We start from the raw sequence: 19710 nt of genomic DNA on the forward strand, positions 1-19710 counted from the left end.
TTTGGGGAGTGCAGCAAACTGAAATAAAACTCCACTTGTAACATCCTTCCCTTTCCCAGCTCGTGCACCTGAGAAGGATGGAAAAGACGTTTTAAAAAACAGCTTAGTTTGAATTTTTAAGGTGCTTTCCTTTGGTTCTGGGATAATCCAGTCGGTGCGCCTGCCTTCCCATGTCCTGCTTCACTGGGGATCATGTGAATTTGTGGGAAAACGAAGGGAGGCAACCTCAAAAGTCTGTATTTAACAAAGGCAGGTATAGAATTTACCTTTTTAATGTATTTTTGTTATCTCTGATGCTCACTGCCTGGGGAACCTGTGGTCTTTGTTAAATGTTTTAATGTGTACATGCATATATTTTTAATGCATGCACATGGATATTGGTGTTTAAATGGTGTATTGCAAACTGTATTCATGTCCGAAGAAACAACTTAATGCAAAAGCTTTCTCAGTTTATCTGGTGGTATCTTCAAGAAATGAGCTCGGTGCACACTTGCTTATGGAGTGGAGTTGTACGTTTTCTAGTCTTAAAAGAGAAAAAGCAGATTTGCTTATAAACCTCAGTGTTTGGGGGTTGAGTCTCATGTCTTTCCTTCCATCCCTTTACAGTATTCTGCTTTAGTTTTGTTCAGTACTGCATACTTTTGCCTGAATCTGCACAGGTTGTGTGTGTTGGGTTTTTGTTTTTAAGAGAAAGAGTGGTTCCTGTTAATGAGAGGAAAACCAGGGAGCTGATATTCCCATATCTGCTTCTCACTGGAATTTGCTGCTTACTCTTGTGCTTAATTGCCTGGGACTTGGGACGTCCACGTAATGGAAGTGTGGTGGTTTATCCAGGTGTGGCTCATGTTGCACCCAGGCATGTTTACACAGAAGTAAATTATGTTTACTCCCCTCTCCTTATCCTGGCTGCTTCCACTTTCCGTGGCCTCTAAAACCTGCAGGTTTGCTTCACCTCTGCGTCACAAGCGGCAGCAGAGCCTCGTGGGGAGTTGGATACCTGGATGTGTGAAGGCTGCCTGTTAGAACAGGGTCCTTGCCTCCCTAAAGGGTTCTTAATCCATGGGGTAAATCTGTGTCTGCGTTGGACAATGAACAGGCTGCTCAAGAGGTCTGGGCCACGTCACACGTAACGGTGAGTTGTTTGTTCCGCCTGTTTTGTTATCCCAGAGTATTCCAGAGAGTGGATTTGCTCTCGGTAGCTGGAATTGAGTGGTGGCCAATGCTTACTGGCGCATCCAGTGCCTGTAGCAATCCTGACTGGCAATTAGGAATCAGAGGAGGACACACCTTCCTTTTAAATGCTGTATTCATAGTCCCTAAAGATGATGGAGTTTGTAGGAGCTGAGAAACTCTGCCACCCTGGTGACAGTTCCAAGTTCTCACCGGGTGTGGTTGGCACGATGGGGCTTTACATGCCGCAAAGGAAGCGAACTTGGAGTAGTGTCATCCAGACAAGGCAGTGTTTGCAGGGAAGCACGTGGGTAGCATGAGAACGAGTGCGTTTGCTCAGATCCTGACGAGATGAGCATTGGAAGAGTACATGAGTCCATACCCTCACGGCAGCGTTGTGGCTTTGAGGGCCCTGGCCTGCATGCCTTGCCTTCTGGGTAATTTTACACGTGTTTTTGCATTCAGTCACCTTGTAGAGCAGAAGAGCAGGCAAACTTCTGACCACAAAAACCCTTTTTGTATGTGCTGCTTGTTTACAGCATTTTTCTTTTCCCTGTAGGACAATTCTCATTTTTCTCACAGCTCTGTCCACAGAGAAGTGAGTTAACTTTTGCATCAACGCTGCTTTCAACTCCACTGTGTTATTGTTTGGGGGTGATTGTCTTAATACGAGTCATGACCTTGATTTGTATGGCTTTTGTGTTTCCCCCTCTGCGTGTTGTGTCGCCTGGTTTTTGGCTAAAGCTTAAGATGATTTTCCTTTTATTCTTCGTGAAATTCATTCTTGGGATGTTATGAAGAAAAAGGGAGCGGTCTTTAAAAACGGTTCTTGCAGTTTATGCTGCAGAATGCTATTTTACTCGCAGAAACTGTAGCACTAAATCACAGGTCAGTGATCTAATACTTAAAATGCCTCTGTGTGTTATGTATCGTGTGCCCGGGTGTGTGGGGGGTGTGGTGAACGTATCCCGTGGGCACCTTCCCCAGTCTATGCAGCTCAAGTGCCTAAAACTAATGCAGTGATCGATGCTTATCTTCCTGTTTCCTTTAAAATAGATGTAGTCCTATAAAAGCATCTAAATGAGTGTGTGTTGCCCTCCCTACACGCAGTTTTTAACCTAATTTATGATAAATTTATTTGATAGCATTCTTTCTAGCCCCTACATTCCAAGCACTTTTGAGTTTGTCAGACATCCCATAGCTTTCTTTGGGAGAGGAAACGCTAAATTTGTCTGTGTAGCAGGTTGGTCAGCTGGAATTCTTTTTAAGGAACTCTTGTTTATATAACTTGACCCAGGAATGCTCGGCCTTGTGAGCATCCCTCTGTAAGCGGTTCCTCTTTATTGGCCAGTAGAACACTAACTGTGCGGCTGTCAGACTAATTATGGCTGAAATATCATTTTCAGCTAATTGAAATGAGCGTAATAATAAGCCTGCAAGTGGTGAATCGTTGAGCATTAGGGGACGAGGATGATTTGATGTCATGAAGAATGGCAGTATAAGAGAAATGTCTTTGGATGTAGTTGTGATACGCATCATAAATGCAAACGTGACTTGAATAGAATCACTGCAGTGAATACATTAAATGCACAAAAGTTAGAAATTAAAGCAGCTGCCACTGTAACTTTTTTACAACGTGCTTCAGAATCACAAGCAGGAATTCTGTCCTTGCCTTACTGGGATTTTACTGGTTATGTTTTTATATTGTACAGACAGTTTTTGAGGACGTTCCTCACCTTGGATAGAGCCTTTGCTCATAACAAGATTGTACACGTGTGCCGCCCTCAGCCTTCTAAGCCAGAGCTCCTGTGAGTGAGGGCACCGCTTGGGTGGGGTTTTAACCTTTTCCTATTTGTAAATTCAGAAGACGTAGCTGATACCGAATTCAGGTAGAAAATGCTGCTTTACCTGGAAGGCTGTAAATCGTTCTTTGTGAATCAGCAACTCGCGTTACTCTTGTCTAAATCCTTCTGGCATCAAACACTGTGGGGTGAAAGAGGTGGCCAAGAAAAGACACATTCTCCTGCGGAGAACTCCAAAGATGTCTGTGTCTCCCCCCCGCAAAAAAAAAAATCCTCAGACTGGAAAACTTGAGCATTTTTATAGCTAATAAATTGAAGAATTGGCAGCGTATGGTGGGGGAGTGGGAGCCGATTCATTGCAAACTGTGTCCGTATTGTGTTTTCCGGAACATGTCATCCACTTTCTCACTGTATTCTTTTCCCAGGCCTTCAGTCCCGCAGCCACAGTGCCACCCTCCGCCTGTGCTGCTCTGCTCTGAGCGCCGCTGCCTCGCGGGGAGCGGTGTCAGAGGTACCCGAGCGCTTTGTCCTTACGCCCTGTGAAATCTGGGCTTGGACTGCTGGCATGTTTAGTGCCAGCCCGGCCAATTTTGGCAGCTAAAACTGAGCAGTTGAGCTCCCAATTCCCTTCCTTCCCCACCTCCAGGGAAAGGAGGAAGGGAAATGAGAGGAAAAAGCTTGTGGATGGGAAAATGAAACTACAGCTTTAATGAAATAATATAATATAATAATAATTTATGTATAAATCTATGAGATCTCGCTGGCTGCATCTCCACAGACGCTACAGAGGGGAAGGGTCTGAGGCTGGGAGGGAGCTGGGAACTGGATTCAGGAACGCATGGGATCAGGGGCAGACAGATAGATGAGGTCCTCAGTGGTCATTGGTGATCGAGGACGAGAGAGAGACCCTCGTGGTCTCTCAATTTTATCCCAAGTGTGACGTGTATGGGATGGAATCCCCTGCTGGTCAGTTTGGGGTCACCTCTCCTGTCCGCCCCTCCCTGCGGTGCGAGCTGTTTTCACCGCTTTCGCTTATGGCTCCACCAGCTGGAGGGTGGCCTTGGTGGCTGTAGGCATAAGCACAAGCACTGGCCTTTGTGCATCCCAGCCCTGGGTGATCCCTGCCAGAGACAAACCGTGTCTGAAAACCATGCCGTTCACTGTCAGAAAGTGAAGTTACTCAGATGAGAAGGAGCTGAAGTCAGAAAAACTGGCTCTAATTTAGCTCAAACCATGACAACTACCAATCTCCAACACTAAACCTGTGGCTCTTTGGGTGTAAAGTGAACTTCTTGGATCCATAACATAACAACATCGTTCTGTTCCAGCAATTCTCTGTCTGTTACCAATGCTAAGTCCCCATGTACACGCATCGATCGTATCACTGGGGTCTTGTTTCTTCTGATCACTTTTTTTGTACAGCTCTTGCTGAAATGTTTGTTGTCTTTTTGAAAGCAATGCATAAAGTATGTGGCTGGCACTGATTCTGCAATAAAATGTCATTCCAGAATGTATAAAGCTATCGCTTCAGTTGGATATCAAGGCTTGTGAGGGCGTGAGCACTGGTGTGTCTGAAATTTCAGCCTGTTCATTAAAGCAAATCAGCTAAAACTTTTTACAAAGCTATTTATTATAATAAAGCTCAATTATGATTCTGTAAGGAACTTTTCCCCTGAAATTTTATCATGATGCTCCTTGGATTGTTTCCCCCTTGCATTTTTCTGTCTTTTAGAATCTGATTTTTGTTCAGTTGAAGGGGAGTCATCCAGTTCTTGTAATTCTTGTTGATGAGGTGAAACACAAATGTGGTCTTGAGCTGTGTGCAAGCATAAACACACGCTTATAGGTGACTCCGGAACTGCTAATTCTTGAAAAACAACTGGTATTTATTAATTTAAGATGAAAGCGTTTGTCAAAATGTTACTATTTGCATTAAATCTTTTGTGGTGAAACCTTCCAAGCACAGATTCGGTTTCTGACCGAGTACATGGGGTCGTTGGGGTGAAACGTGCGGTTCTGCCAAGCCCGTGATGGTGGGTTTGTACTGGGAGGCTGGTGTTTGGGACAAGGATGGTAATAAATGTGTGATGGTTGATTTTTTTATGTGGAGTGGCAATTAAAATTTGTGGTGAGATGTTCTTTTTTGGGAGAAAATGTGAAGTTCCAGTTGTGTCGCACACCTGCACAGTCACATTGCTCACATTTGCAGCCTTGGGAGCGGTGGGGGATTCCAGGTAACTGCTTGGAAAGCAAAAGAGATGAGGCCAACACTGGGTTAACGATAGGATTCCTGTGTTACCGTACTGCAGGTGTGACCCTGGTTAGCGCTGCAGGAGGCACCTGCAGGGCTGTGCCTGCTCCCACGCTGCTGCTTGCTCATGTCTTTTCCTCTGAACTCCATTATTTCTTGATTCTGCTGCGACTTTGCTGAAAACAGCTCTTGGTTTTCATTTGAATCCAATTTAATACAAGGTGATTACAAAAAGACGCTGTTATGGGATACTGATTTCTGCCTTGCTTAGTGCAGGGTTCCTTGGTGCTGCCTCACTTGTCTCAGTCCATAAATCACCACACTGGGCCATAAAAAATACATATGAAGTAACTATTTCTGAAGGTATTTATTTTAGCATTAAACACGTTTAATCTTTTTAACTGCGCACAAAAAGAAAATCGTTTGCCACTGCTAAACTCTGACCTTTTTACTCCACATGTAAGAAGTGAGTGTCCCGCGTCGGGCAGATCTGTGGGCTGAGCCTCGGCTGATGCTCTTATGTCTGTATATGAACCTGTAAATAGACTTTAACAGAAAATACCATTGCTTTTGGCTTTTTTTCGTGTCTGTATGAAAGTTAAATACTGCTGTGTTCTGTTTGTTTTTCTTTAATTAAAACATAATATAATCCTCTTTTGCTCTTATGAACACTTTCTATTACAGGTCATGTAATTACTCTTCTGTTGATTTATTCTTTTACTCTTTATGTTGATTTATTCTCTGAATGCGCTTCTCTAATTTGAGGTTGAATTAGACGCAAAACGACAGAATAGTCAACATCCTCAGAATTAATTCTTTCTGTTAACTTTGTCCTGTCTTGTGTTTTGCCCTCGATTCTTCAGAATCAGAGAACTCAAAGGTTCCCCCCCCAGTATATGCGTGTATAAATATCTGTCTGTAGGCAGAATGTTGGGGTCGTGCAGAGAGGTGCAGGTCATGGAATAATGAGAATGAGGGGTTGTGCGTAAAGATTCAGCATAAACGCTGGTTCTATTGTGGACTTGCTGTGGAGGTCGTTGTATGGTTGAATCCTACCAGGGACCCCATTATTACCTGCTTTGAAACATGGATTCGCAGATGCGTTAGAGCTGTGTAAACAACTAATAAATCTGACCATTTATATTAAAGCTGGCCAGATAACGTCTTCATTTCAGACTCACCATGCCAGTAAGCTTGGCAATGTGTTTTTCAAGGTGATATGTGCATATATATAAAAGTATACATACAATGACAAGGTTTGGATTTGTTTAGCATAGTACATTCTGCTGGTGTGGCTGCTGCTGCCCACAACAGCACATAAGCGCTGGTTTTGAAGCCTGTGTGTAATGATGGCGTGGACGAGCATTTGATCCTGGCCGGTCAGCCAGGGGGATGCTGGTCTTGGGAGCGTGGAGCTCGCACCACGTGGGTTAGTGCAAGTCAGTAAATCTCTTATTGTCGCTATGCAGATTTTCTGGTGGTTTTTTAGTGTACTCGGCAACAAATAATCCTATTGCTTTGCTGCATGAGGAATGTTTATGATTATTTTAAAGGCTTTTAATGTATTTGATAACCTATTTGAGTAGAGGTTGTGTTGGTAGCACGTTCCTAGAAGCACTATGCTTGCATCTGTCCGTGTCGATCCTCTTTTGCTCCGAGATGTGTGGTTTATGCTGCAGTGAACAGGCGAGCTGGTAAATGAAGGGAAGTCTTGAACTTTACTTGATAGACAAAGCTTTCAGTATCTTATTTTCCATCCAGACTTTGGTAAAACATGCCTCAAGAAACAACGTGAGGAGAATTATTTCTTTTCCTTAACATAATAATGTAAATAAACATAATTTCCATAATAATGGAAAGCTGCTTTCCAAAGCACATTTTTAACTGCAAGTTTTCTCTCTCCACAGAGCAGCTCTTGCGCACGTAAAGTGTCACCGATCCTGGTACGTACAGGGACTTGTTTACAACTGGCAATGGTGCCATGAAGGAGCCTGGAGATTGTTCGTCCACCTGTCCTGGAGGATCCTTCTGCTGTGCTGGGTGAGGTTTCTCGTTGGGAAGCGTTTGCCTGCTGTGTGTGGGATGAGTTGATGAGGAGACTGCTGAGACCCTCTTATAAAGGACCTTGGATCTCCGTGTGCCTTCCCCCTCCACACCAATGCTCTCCTGATCACTGGTGGATTCCGGCATAAAATACAAACCTGGGGTTGTTTATACAAAAGACAAAGTGGTTGAAACAGCTGATTTTACCCAAAAAGTGTTGGGCGCCTGCTCTGAAGCTCTTCATCTGCTGCAGAAGTGTACGGGTTTTGAGTAACAGATTTTTTAAGTTACCCCTTTTGTACTCCCTTTTTAATGAATGAAAGGTTTGGAGATAAAGTGGTGTGGAGAGGTCTGATATGGGCAGATCTGATAGGAGATCTGTTTGGATTTTCCTGTTCTGGCAGCAGCAGCCCAAGCCCAGCTGTGGACGGTGAATCCCGGTGTCGCTCACCCTCCGGACACCTTGTACAAAGATGCCTTTTGCCATCTGCACGCTGAGAAACTGCTGCACCCTAACCCTGTTTGCGTCAGTGGAGTATTCCTTAAAGGTACATTCCTGCAGAGAGGAACGAGCCCCTCTCTGCCATCCTGTGGACAAGACCAGCCTGAGCCCGGGCAGAACAGTTTTTCCACTGTGTTTAAGCTGTTAATTCTTACCTTTCTTGGTGCATTTAAGGAGAATCCCGGGATAAAAGGCTCTGGGGGAGACCTTATAGCCGCCTCCCAGTACCTGAAGGGGGCCTACAAGAGCCTTCTCCTCTCCAGGCTGAACAACCCCAACTCTCAGCCTGTCATAGCAGAGGTGCTCCAGCCCTCAGATCATCTCCATGGCCTCCTCTGTTCTCTTTCCAACAGCTCCATGTCCTCCCTGTGTTGAGGACTCCAGAACTGGACACAGGGCTCCAGGTGGGTCTCACAGAGCGGAGCAGAGGGGCAGAATCCCCTCCCTCGCCCTCTGGTCCTGCTTTTTCTGATGATCTTGCAAAATGTAAAGGCTCCAAAGCGATCTAACTCTTGCTGAAGTGTTTTTAATCCACAGATTTCTGAGCAACAAACGTGGAACAAATATTTTTGTTTGTTGAATATTTTTGGCTTTGAAACTGAAAAGCAAGGAAATAATTTTCAGGTTTGCGTGGAGTTGTTCCTACAAAGAAACTGCTGAAAGGCAGCAAAACCCGTCTGTTTAAAAACAACCCGTCCCCTTCACTCTTTAAAAATACCAGAAAACATTTCAATTTTATTAAAGAAGGGCTTTTTTAGAGAAACAAGACAGGCTAAAGCAAGGCTCGAGAAACTTTCACCAGTGTCGTGGCTTCAGGATAGGCTTTAAGGTTTCTTCCAACCTAAACCATTCTGTGTTTCTATGATACCCTTGGCAGTGTATTTCCAACACTCTGGACGTGCTGTGGGCCAAATCCAGCCCCCACAGAGCAGCTCTGAGGCTGAGGACTGGGCTGCAGAGCCGCCTGTGCCCCACTCATTGGACAGCAATCGTTGTCCTGCAGTTGTTTGGTTTCCAGTGTCTTGGTAAAAAGGCTTTTATTCACGTCCTCGGGAACCCATCGCAAGAGGAGCGTGCACTGACTAAAACCAAAGGTGCTGTAGTGAAAAGTGAACCTAGTGTAGCCTCACGCCCGTGTTAGATCATTACACTTAATTTTCACACTGTGAAGTGAATGACAACATTAAACCATCCCAGCCTTCATCACCCTAAGGAGCTCATGCTTGGAACATGCTGAAGTATAGCAAGATATTGTATCCCAAATTCAAGGTAAGTTGTCTCCTTCCCTAAAAACCAGTGTGTCCCATGCAGCACCGATGTTAACATGTCCTGCCCTGTGGCAACAAGCGTGCGCTTAGCTGCATCATTGCTGGTTCCCGGGCAGCCCCGCCGCCACGGGGGTGGGCAGCTTGTAGAGGCCGCTGTGCTCAGGGCACCTTTGCCATAGGCAGGGTAATTCCGCAGCTGTTTCTGTCCATCCTCTGCTGTTCTGTTGCTTTATAAAAAGACCCATGAGGTCATCAGTGTTTTAGTCTCCCATGGAATCATTTTCAAGAAAATGAGATATAAGTACCAGAATCATCGAAATGAAAACTATTTGGCAAAGTTTTCCTCCCCCTTCCTCCTGTATTGTAGAGAAAAACTGCATCAAAAAGCCCAAGTAATTTTTGGCAGATGAATGAGACAACATGAAGGATCCATACATAAGGCTAACTGAGATGATACACGTGAGTGGGGAGGGAGTGTGAGGCTCGGAGGGGAGCTCCAGCCCTCCTGGCATTGACGTGAAGAGCAGGACCATGGCTTACCTCAATGTAAGGTGGGAGTCAAGGTCTTCTAGTTTTGATGGTGTGATACAGAAACACAGAATGGTTTTGGTTGGGAAAGACCTTTAAGATCATTGAGTCCAACCATCATCCAGCCCTGCTAAGTCAACCACCAGACCATGTCCCCAGGTATGACATCTACTCTTTTAAACCCCTCCAGGGACGGGGACTCACCCACCTCCCTGCGCAGCCTCTGCCAGTGCCCGAGAACCCTTTCAGTAAAGAAATTCCTCCTGATATCCAACCTGAATCTCCCCTGGTGCATCTTGAGGCTGTTTTCCCTTGTCCTGTCACTGGCTACCAGGGAGAAAAGACCAACATCCACCTTGCTACAACCTCTTTTTAGGTGGTTGTAGAGGTACCCAATGCTGAAATGCTGTGTAACTCAAGGGTGAAGAAAAGTAATTTCCCCAGGGGCTGAATTTCAGTTTTACAATTTGTATGTTCCTGGCTGCTTCTTTTTGTTCTGTCCCTGGGCTGAGTTATTCAGGTGAGATCCCCATTTACCTCACCAAGGGGGAGCATCAATGGGAGGACTTCAGTTTGCAGGAGTTTAAGTTGGCTCACGAGCTCGTGCAGATTATACCAGTGAGGATATTGCTTTTAGGACAGAATGTCATGCTGCCAAATGAGTTAGAGGATATTATTTGTGATGGTATCGTTCCTTATTGCAATTAAATGTCACTTTATTGACTTCAGTAATGAAGTGGGTATCTTATTGTCCAGTGGCACGGCAGAGCCGAGCAATAGGAACAACAGCAGATTCCTTATGGCTGGTTAGCGCTGTTAATAATAGTGCAGAGAAGAATTTCTCATGGTGCCTGTTGTGTTAATGACCTTTGTGTTGTGCTAATGACCTTTCACAGAGCATTCTGCCACTGGGAACCGCTTCGGCAAAGTATTACCAACCAGAACTAGTGAGCAGTCTTAATATTTTAGGGACTACTGCAGATTATATTTCAGGATATGAGATACCATCTCAGCAATTTAGGTTAGGAATGCTGAGCACGTTGCAGTCTTCCCCCCTTGTTTTGCAGTTGGAGGTGTTGGTAATCTTTCATATTTATATATTTCATATATAAATGTTTATATTCCATAAAAATGAGCAGAGTAAAAGAGAGACATTCCAAAAAAATGGCTCTCAGACACAGGTTACAGTTTGCTAAAGTTTGTAACATTGAGATTTACACATGTGCACTTTAGCCTGTTACTTTCTCAGCATTCTTCATTCAAAATCTACAGACATGAGTTGTATATTGATGGGCAGATTGAATTATTGTGGTATTTCTTGAATATCCTCTTTGAGCTTTGATCTACATCTTGACCTTCTTTTAGAGCAACTTTTATGAGCTTGCCCTTAGATATGTCTTTTAGAAACCCGTGTCCCTTCTGAATTGTATGTTTTCTTTTCCATGTACTGTGGGAACTGGTTTGCAACCCTGTGGAGTCAGAGGGGTTCGGAGGGAGAGGGATCAGGTGGCAGTGCATGGTGCCACCTTACCAGAAGCTTTACAAAGGAACCCTGCACGAATCTGAAAAACCCTTGGAATGGTGAGATGCCAGAAGGAAGACTGACGGTAGCACTTTTCTTCTGCCCAAGAGAAAAAGAGGTTAAAGGGACTGTTAAAGGGAAGATTTAGATTAGACAGTAGGAAGAAATTTTTTATGCTGAGGGTGGGGAGGCCCTGGCCCAGGGTGCCCAGAGCAGTGGGGGCTGCCCCATCCCTGGAGGGGTTCCAGGCCAGGTTGGATGGGGCTTGGAGCCCCTGAGTCAGTGGGAGGTGTCCCTGCCCATGGTAGGGGGTGGCACTGGATGATCTTTAAGGTCCCTTCCAACCCAAACCATTCCATGATTCTATTACTGTTACCTTTCTAATTGTAGTTTGTTCTGGTTTTGGAGGAAAGCATGTCCATAGTGGGGGGGAAAAAAAAGGTGAAGTAGTAAATATTCGATTTATTCCCTCTGTTCTCGCTTAGGGCACGAATATCTTTCAGTTATATTAGTGCAATTGTTGCTGCGCTGAAAAAGGCAGCAGAGTTGATTTCAGAATTAATGGACTGAATATGGTTCTTGCAGAAGGCAAAAAGTGCATCCGGCCCTGTCCTTTCATCCCAAGAGATTTACAACATGGAATGCCTTTATGTTATAGCCGTGTTCAACCAGCCATTTATTGGTTGCTGTTGGGGTGATGTGGAAAGTTGGCAACGCTGTTCAGAGCCACATGAAACTTCCCTGCTGCCAAGCTTTGTTAGAAAAAATAGACTTAATGTGAAGACTTATTAAATGATTGGAATGCGGACTGGGATATAAATGAACCTGGGCTGGCTTAGGATTTCTCAATAAATTGTTTCAGCTCAGTTCCATAAGAAACCACGGTGACTGTGCCTCTGAATTCCCTGTAAGGCTCTGCTGAGCTCACTGAGAAGCTGGGGGAAGAGTGGGCGCATATTAAAAGCAATAGATTGGTTTGAAAAGTTGAGGCAAAACTAAATTGGGCTGTTGTGAGAGAATTGGATCATGTCATCACAGCTATTCTGACTGCTGGGGTGGGACAACTCTTGTGCGCGCACCTGAGGTGGGCCACCAAGATGTATTTCATCCCTCAACAGTAACCCATCTTAGGGAGTGAAAGGAAAAAAGAGCCATCATTGCCAAGAAGCATAGAAAAAGCATTAAAAGGGGTTAATGGAGTGGAGTCGTCTCACCTAAAGCAGGTGCTTTAGATGGGGTGGGCGTTACTCTCTGATCAGGCACCTGTGTGACTCCAGGGGAGCTCCTCTGCAGAGCAGACCTGGCACGCTTTCCCTCTGCAACTTCTTCCTGGGTGTTCCTGGCTCTAAATTACAGATCAATCTGCTTACAAGACAACGTCTGCAACTCTCACCGTAGCTGCTGAAAGGTAATGATTTGCAACAATGGTAATAATAATGAAAAACTTAGTCAAAGGAGAAAAGATCTGTGTTACCTTTATTGTACAGCAGTAAGGCAGGGGCTTGTCCAAAGGGACAAGTGTTGGGATAGGATAAGAACTGTAACTCTGGCTGCCAGTCATGGCTTTTCACTGGCATTTACAGCTGATGTTTGTACCTCTGTTCTAAAAATATAAAAGTTTATTTGTCTTATAAATAGAAGGAAGAAGAAAAGATTGCAAAAGACCCCCCCCCACCTTTCCTTTCCTACTTTATACTAACTTACATTACTATGCTGGAAACTAGATATTTTCAGTTACAGGTGAGGGTTGTGTGTTGTGTCTGAGCTTCCCCCAATCTGACCGATACAGTCGGTGCTGGTTTGTGTTCCTGAAGAAACCTTTCTTTGGTGTATCTTCTTTCTGCCCAGCCGCCTATGTGAAAAACCCTGTTGCTGTCTTGGGAACATTAGTAGGAGAGGTAAATTAGGGTGTTTGACATCATCTTGTTGGTAAATGCTTTCTTTTAAGACTCTCGAAGGACCTAAGTAAGGAACAGTGGAGGCTGTGACAGATGCTGTGATGTGAGGAGAGCTACCCCTCGTGCCAGTGACCAGATTCAGCTGGCGAAAATAAAACAAAACAAGGCTGCTGCTGCCTCTTAATTATGTATAAATAGCTTGTGGCAACACATGGTATCTTTTACACTGTGGTTTTACATCTTCAGTGTTTGGGTTTTTAACTCTTAACGCTAATTTTAAAGCTGCCACAAGTAGTTGGAGAGTTAGGCTGAGAGGCATTTGTTCATCTGATTTCTTTTTGCTTCATGATATCATGAAAAAAAAACCCAAATATTTGACTTCTTGTTCATACTCTTCGCAGTTTGGGTTTGTTTGGGTTTTCTTTTTGAATCCTCTCTTAAGTCAATGTTTGAAATAGCCTGGCTGGGTGCTAGCAGAGGGGACCACGTGAGATTTGCATGAAGGGATAAAGAAAGCAAATGTCCTGTGTGGAATCAGTAGTTGGTGTGTGGTTTGGAGAGCTGTACCTGCAGCAGGCAGACAACGCGCCAGTGTGTGTGCTTCCCTCTGAGCTCAAATAATGTTCTGTCTGAGGAGCATGGGGCAGTGATTTTTGAATGCTTCTTGACTGTGTGTTACCCAGGTACTGGATGAGGAGGGATGTGAACCATCTTGGGGATTTTTCCCTAATGCTCTTCTACTGAAAACTTCAGTTCTGTATCCAAACACCAAAAAGCACTGAGTTAATTCTCATTTGGGGTTTATATTGCAGCTTGGACCTGGCAGAAAAGAGCAGTGATTGCAAATTCGCTAAAGGGGAGAGAGGGATGTGAAGGTGGGGAGTGAACAGAACCTTGCTGGGCAGACAGATTTCCTAACCAATTTGATCACTGAGCTGACAATTCCTTCTCTCTTCAAAAACATTAAATCACAGAATAGTTTGGGTTGGAAGCGACTTCAAAGCCCATCCAGTCCCACTCCCTGTCATGGGCAGGGACACCTCCCACTGGATCAGGGGCTCCAAGCCCCATCCAACCTGGCCTGGAACCCCTCCAGGGATGGGGCGCTCTGGGCACCCTGGGCCAGGGCCTCCCCACCCCTCAACATGAAGAATTTCTTCCTAATATCTAATCTAAATCGCCCCCCTTTTCATTTTAAAGCCATTCCCCCTCGTCATATCACTCCAGACCCTTGTAAAAAGTCCCTTCCCAGCTTTCCTGGAGCCCCTTTTAGTACTGGAAGCTGCTGAACATCAGGAAGCATGAAATGACTTTTGGGTTCATACAAATATTCCCTTCTTCTCTTCCAGCAGTCTTTTTTGAGTCGTGGCAATATCCTGAGAGGCTGGTTTCCTTACTCTCCAGCTCGTAGCTTGTGCTGCTGCTCACCCCACATTAACCTGTCAGTATCAAAAAATAAACATGAAAATAAGACACTGTAGATGATTTACTCGCGGCATTTTGATTGCATTACCTCTAAGTATATTATTTATTATGATCTAATATTTTCTATTAATACTTTAAGAAAGATGATAAGACGTGCCAAAGGAAAAAGTGTTCTCCTTGTCAGAACATGTACCCTTTCCTAAAACCCTACGTTTCTATGGGGCTTTCACTTAAAGAAAGTAATGCTTGCAAATGTTTTTCTCAGTTGGCTGGATAATTTAAAAGGAATAAGAAACTGTAGAGGTGGTATAAAAAAAATGACCTTACTGTTTTTACAAATGCATGGGTATTGGTTTCTAGCATTTCTTATTCCAGAGAATAAGATCCAGGGAAGGTGTTTTTGTTCTGTTCGTGTTTCTTTTTAGATTTCCAGTGAGTTAATTAGCTGTTAATGAACTAGGAAATCATTCATCATTGGATACTCACTTGCCTCCTCTGTGGTCAGGAATCATCCCAACAGTGAGTGTATGACATTGTCATTCTCAAAGCTTTGGGACACTGGGACACGGACACAGGGATTCAGGTTCATAGAATCATATAATATTTTGGGTTGGAAGGGACCTTAAAGATCATCTAGTTCCAACGCCCCTGCCGTGGGCAGGACATGGGTGTTCAGGTTGGGCCGATATTGCGGTTATAAATGGTTTTATAGCTTGTGTGCTGCAGCTCAGTGCTAACAGTTCATTGTCTACCATGCACAGACTGAGTGTTACTCTTCAGTGCTATGCAACTTGTTAGTTCCAAGGATTATCTATAGTTTAAATAGTTAAATTCCCTGTTGGATGGAAGTTTTCATTCCTAAACCAAGACACAATCGCTGACACTGCATTAGCTCCTATCCGTTTTGCACACAGAAGATGTTGGCTTAATGTGCTGCCAGCGGTCCTACAGTAAAGAGAGGATCTCAGAGAAATACATATGCAGAGACTTTGGTGTATATATATGTACAGTACTTCTAGGACAGCCTCTCTTCTCATAGCCACCTCTGTCAGCAACACATCAAAATCCTAGCACACCTATTGATTTTGGAGGCCTTTATCAGATTTTGACTGGTCAGCCTTTACACCCCTGCGGCTTTCTCTGCTAATAAATCTTCTCAGGAGTTTCAAATCAATAACAGGAGAGAGAGGTCTGCACACCTGTCTGTGGTATGGACTGCACCTGCGTTTTTGAATACAACATTGTTGTGTTTCATATCCTCGTTGGTCAGTTTTGCACCTGCAGCTTATGAAGACAAAGCTCAGCTGGACCATTAAAAATGCACGTGTTCAACTTATGAAAGCTTTTCTTGTCCTTGATTGTAGCTGAAGTTCTTGTGATACGTTTTTTGCATGCTTCTAAAATGATCTGGCACTTTTGCTGCATGATTATGAGTAGGAAAATGAGGCAAATACCAAGAGATAGAGTTTTAGCCCTAGGAGAACATGCTGTTTCCTTTCTTGTACACTGAAAACCATGTCTCAGTTCCTAGGCTGCACGAGTTACAGAAATTGCAGAGATGCATGGCGTTATCCCAAATGCAGATATTTCCTTGCTCAGTCAGCGCTGCACTGTGAACTTCAGTGATGTACAGATTCAGTCCCAAGTTCCTGAAAATGATTTTCTCAGGTGCTTCGAACACTGCAGCAACTCAAATCTACTGAGGTTCCCTAAATTTAGAGAATGCCTCCTTAACTGTTTCAGTTCTGGTATCAACCAGTATGTTTGCACCTGACTTCATCACCAAGTCCACTTGAGACTTAGAAGCTACACGGAAGCCTGCACGAAGTCTCAATCTGGTAAGTGTTCTTTGAGAAAAAATACAAAGTGATGGACTGTGGTGATGTTCATGCAGGCCCGAGTGTCTTTAAACTGTGCTGACCCCGTTCTGATGTGATTACTGCAACCTGTAATATGTCGTGGTTCGTTCCCCACCTACTGAGAGGCCTCCCTCCCACCTCTTAGGAAGGAACAATAAATACTGGAGAACGGTAAGCCCCAGTGAGGGAGAACTCTTGCCTAAAGCCCTTTTTCAGCATTAGTGGGATTTCAATGACTCGCATTTTCTACACCCATTTCCTCCGTCATTTGGATCCCTGGAGTGCAAACACAAATATAACTTGTGGGCCTTGGGACAGAGGCTTGAAACAGCGTATCTAACAAGAATTACTTTATTTTTAGAGCTCTGCAGTTTCTGTTGTGCTTTTCAGCTAAGGTTTTCCTACCAGACCAACTGGCCTCCATGTTTCAGGCTGCTTGACTGTTAACAACGTTTTTCAGGTTGAATATTCAAGTCTTGCATTTTCAGCTTTTTGATGCACTCTAAAGGGCAGTTTTGGACACATTAGCTTGAGCAAAGGAAAAGACTTTTTTTCCAGCTTTCCTGCACAAAATGTGGTAAGCAGAAAGGAATGGTGAAAACAATGAAGTCTAACTTAATAATGGTTGCTAGAAAATAGACACCATGACACAAATATATATTGAAATAAGTCCTTTTTCAATGATACAACACTTGTTAAGTCTGGGTGGTCTGCTGATTGCCTCAGGAGGTTAAATATAGCACCCGTGATGTCAGTGAGTTTATCCACACAAAGAGCAAGACACAGAGCAGTCTGTGTGATCTCTGGCACAACAGATTTCCTGTAATTTTCAGTCAAATGGATACAAGGATGCATAGAAAGCCCCTGGAGTGTTGAAGTCATCGTCTTCAAGTAGTAGTTGCAGTGTTGCAGCTTAATGATATTCCTGGGTGTCGTGATGTGGGAGCTGGCCTTGGCTTATTTAAATTCTTTCAAACTCTATTTTGCAACCACAGAATCATGGAATGGTTAAAATCTTGTGAGTGATGTCCTGTAAAAGAAAGAGAACGGAATGAATGATTTAGACTATACACACATGTCACCAGCCAGGGGAGGTTGTAGAATACTAGAATTTCTGTAACAGCTCTCTCTTCTTTGGGGGGTGGGTTACAGTGCGGCTGCTCTTTGGTCCTCACATATTCATCCTCTGTATTTTGCCCTTCATATTCATCAGGCTCCAGCATTAGGTTACGTATTTCCATAGGTGGAAGACTGCCTCCCAAATTGAATTAAATGCAGTTCTAGAAAAAAGCGGTGAGTTTTTGTATGTGAATGCTGTGTGGGTTAGGGGAGCGAGTACACGTAGGCTGCTGCTTCATAGTTCTTGTATTATATACCTTCTAAATAAATCTGGACAAGGTCACATGTTATTTCCTTCCTTTCCCCCTGCCCTCGGTGGTCACTCTTTGGTAAATAGTCCTGATTGAACTTAATTTTTTAAAAAGTTAAGCACAAGGAAATATTTTCTGCTTTAAAATTTTGGGACATTTAAATGCAAAATAACATCTTCTTCTACCTGAACCATCTTGCACCATTCTGTCTTTTTAGTTCAAAACTGCTGAGCATGTGCATATTTATGTTCCATGAATAAAACAATCTGGTCTGGTGTGCTAACCTGTATTTGAACTGCCGGACTCTCACCTACAGCAGATTTCTCCTAATGCCTTTGAAAAGTTTGCCCACCAGAAAGTCAAGTTGATATTCCCAGACTATTCCAGCAAACAGGAGGTTGAAATCCATGGTATGGGCACAAATTTTTAAAATAAAGCAATAAAAAGAAAAATTAATATTAACCATTAGTATTCCATTTACCTTGTTCATGTTCTCCTTCTGCGTGCAATGCTTGCCGGTATTTCAGTATGAACAGGTAACATGGACATTTTAATGGTCCTGAGAAATGAAAGATATGAAATGTAACAATAAGCACAGTGGTTTTTTTCCACAGTGGAGGCCAATGTATAGCTGTATGTGAAGACATGCGTACATGTGTTTGGGTATTGTATATAAATATGCAATATCTCTACAGCAAGTGTGTAAAGTTCCACTTCTTGGTTGTATGTAGAGAAAAGCACTGAAGTTAGTGAACACTAAATTTTCACCAGAAAATCATAGTCATGGTTGTGAGTAGAAGTCACAGAAAAAGTAGTGGGTTTTTTCCAATTCTAAATGAAAAGGAATCTTGTAGTGATGGTTTTGTCAGAATTGTTCCTTGAGGTTGAGAGGGGCAGAGCAGCAAATGTAGGAATTCAAATATTTGATGGCAGCATTAGGTGACCTAAGAGCACTCTCCTCACCTCCTCATGTTCTGACATCAGAACAGAAATCTTATGTTCTGTCCAATTCTTTTGTTTCAGCAATAATGCTTTTGCTTCTTTAACCCCTTCTGTACTTTTGAGGGATAATTTCCATGCTTTATTTCCAGCCCTGAACTGTCTGCTGCTAAAGGCAGCAACAGAAAAAGGGGTACTTGCATCCTGCACGTAATTTGGCCTTCTTTAGTGTCTTTCTAAGTAAGATATCATGAACAGCACTGTAGAAGAATCTGAAGGTGATGTTCTAGTAAGCTAAGACTTGCAGAGTAGATCACTCAAAGAGGTTATTTGCAGGGATTTGCAAGAGAACTGTACAAAAAACCACATCTTGTTTGAAAATGCTTGTTCATTTTGTCAGCATAACCATCAGGAGGGAGGAACACAAACTCCTGATCATCTAGCAAACCTGATTTAAATCAGGTGATTGAAATGAGGCATAATAGTATCCAATATTGTAGCAGTGATTCTGGGGGGAATGCATTTATAGGACAGGCAATATAAAGTATAACTGTTAAGTCTGAAAAGGAGGCTGTGGACTGAGATTGCTGAAAAGAACCAAGAAAGGGCGATGACAACTCACCGACCATGGCACTCATTTTGGCATCCACAGAGATTTGAGCTGGAAAGAACAATGATGAATTAATTATTTAATAATAATTAAAAAAAATGGCCTGTCACTACATAAAGGTTTGTCATCACTTGCGTAGATGTCGCATTATGCATCCAATGAACTGAAAATAGTGCTTCTGAGAAGAGTGACTCCAAGTTATTTCTGGAATGCACACACACACACACACACACACATGGGATTTGGATTGGAGAGTGGCCGTTAAGCTAACGTTGCTCTCATGAGACTCCATCAGCATGCTGGGTTCATTTCTGGACATCCTCAAAAGGGGTTAAGAGACAGAAGGACTTTTAGATAAAGAGAAATAAGATTAAAAGAGGGAGGACTGCCTAGTACAGCAAAATGCTGAATAACTGAAAGTAAATAGCTTGCCTAAAGAAGAAAGGGAAGGATCTATAGCTCTGTGCAGGGTATGAAATACTTGGCAGTAGTGAATGAGCTATGATATTTCATCCGGATATAA

The sequence above is a fragment of the Cuculus canorus genome, chromosome 6 (assembly GCF_017976375.1).
Source record: "Cuculus canorus isolate bCucCan1 chromosome 6, bCucCan1.pri, whole genome shotgun sequence".
NCBI lineage: Eukaryota > Metazoa > Chordata > Aves > Cuculiformes > Cuculidae > Cuculus > Cuculus canorus.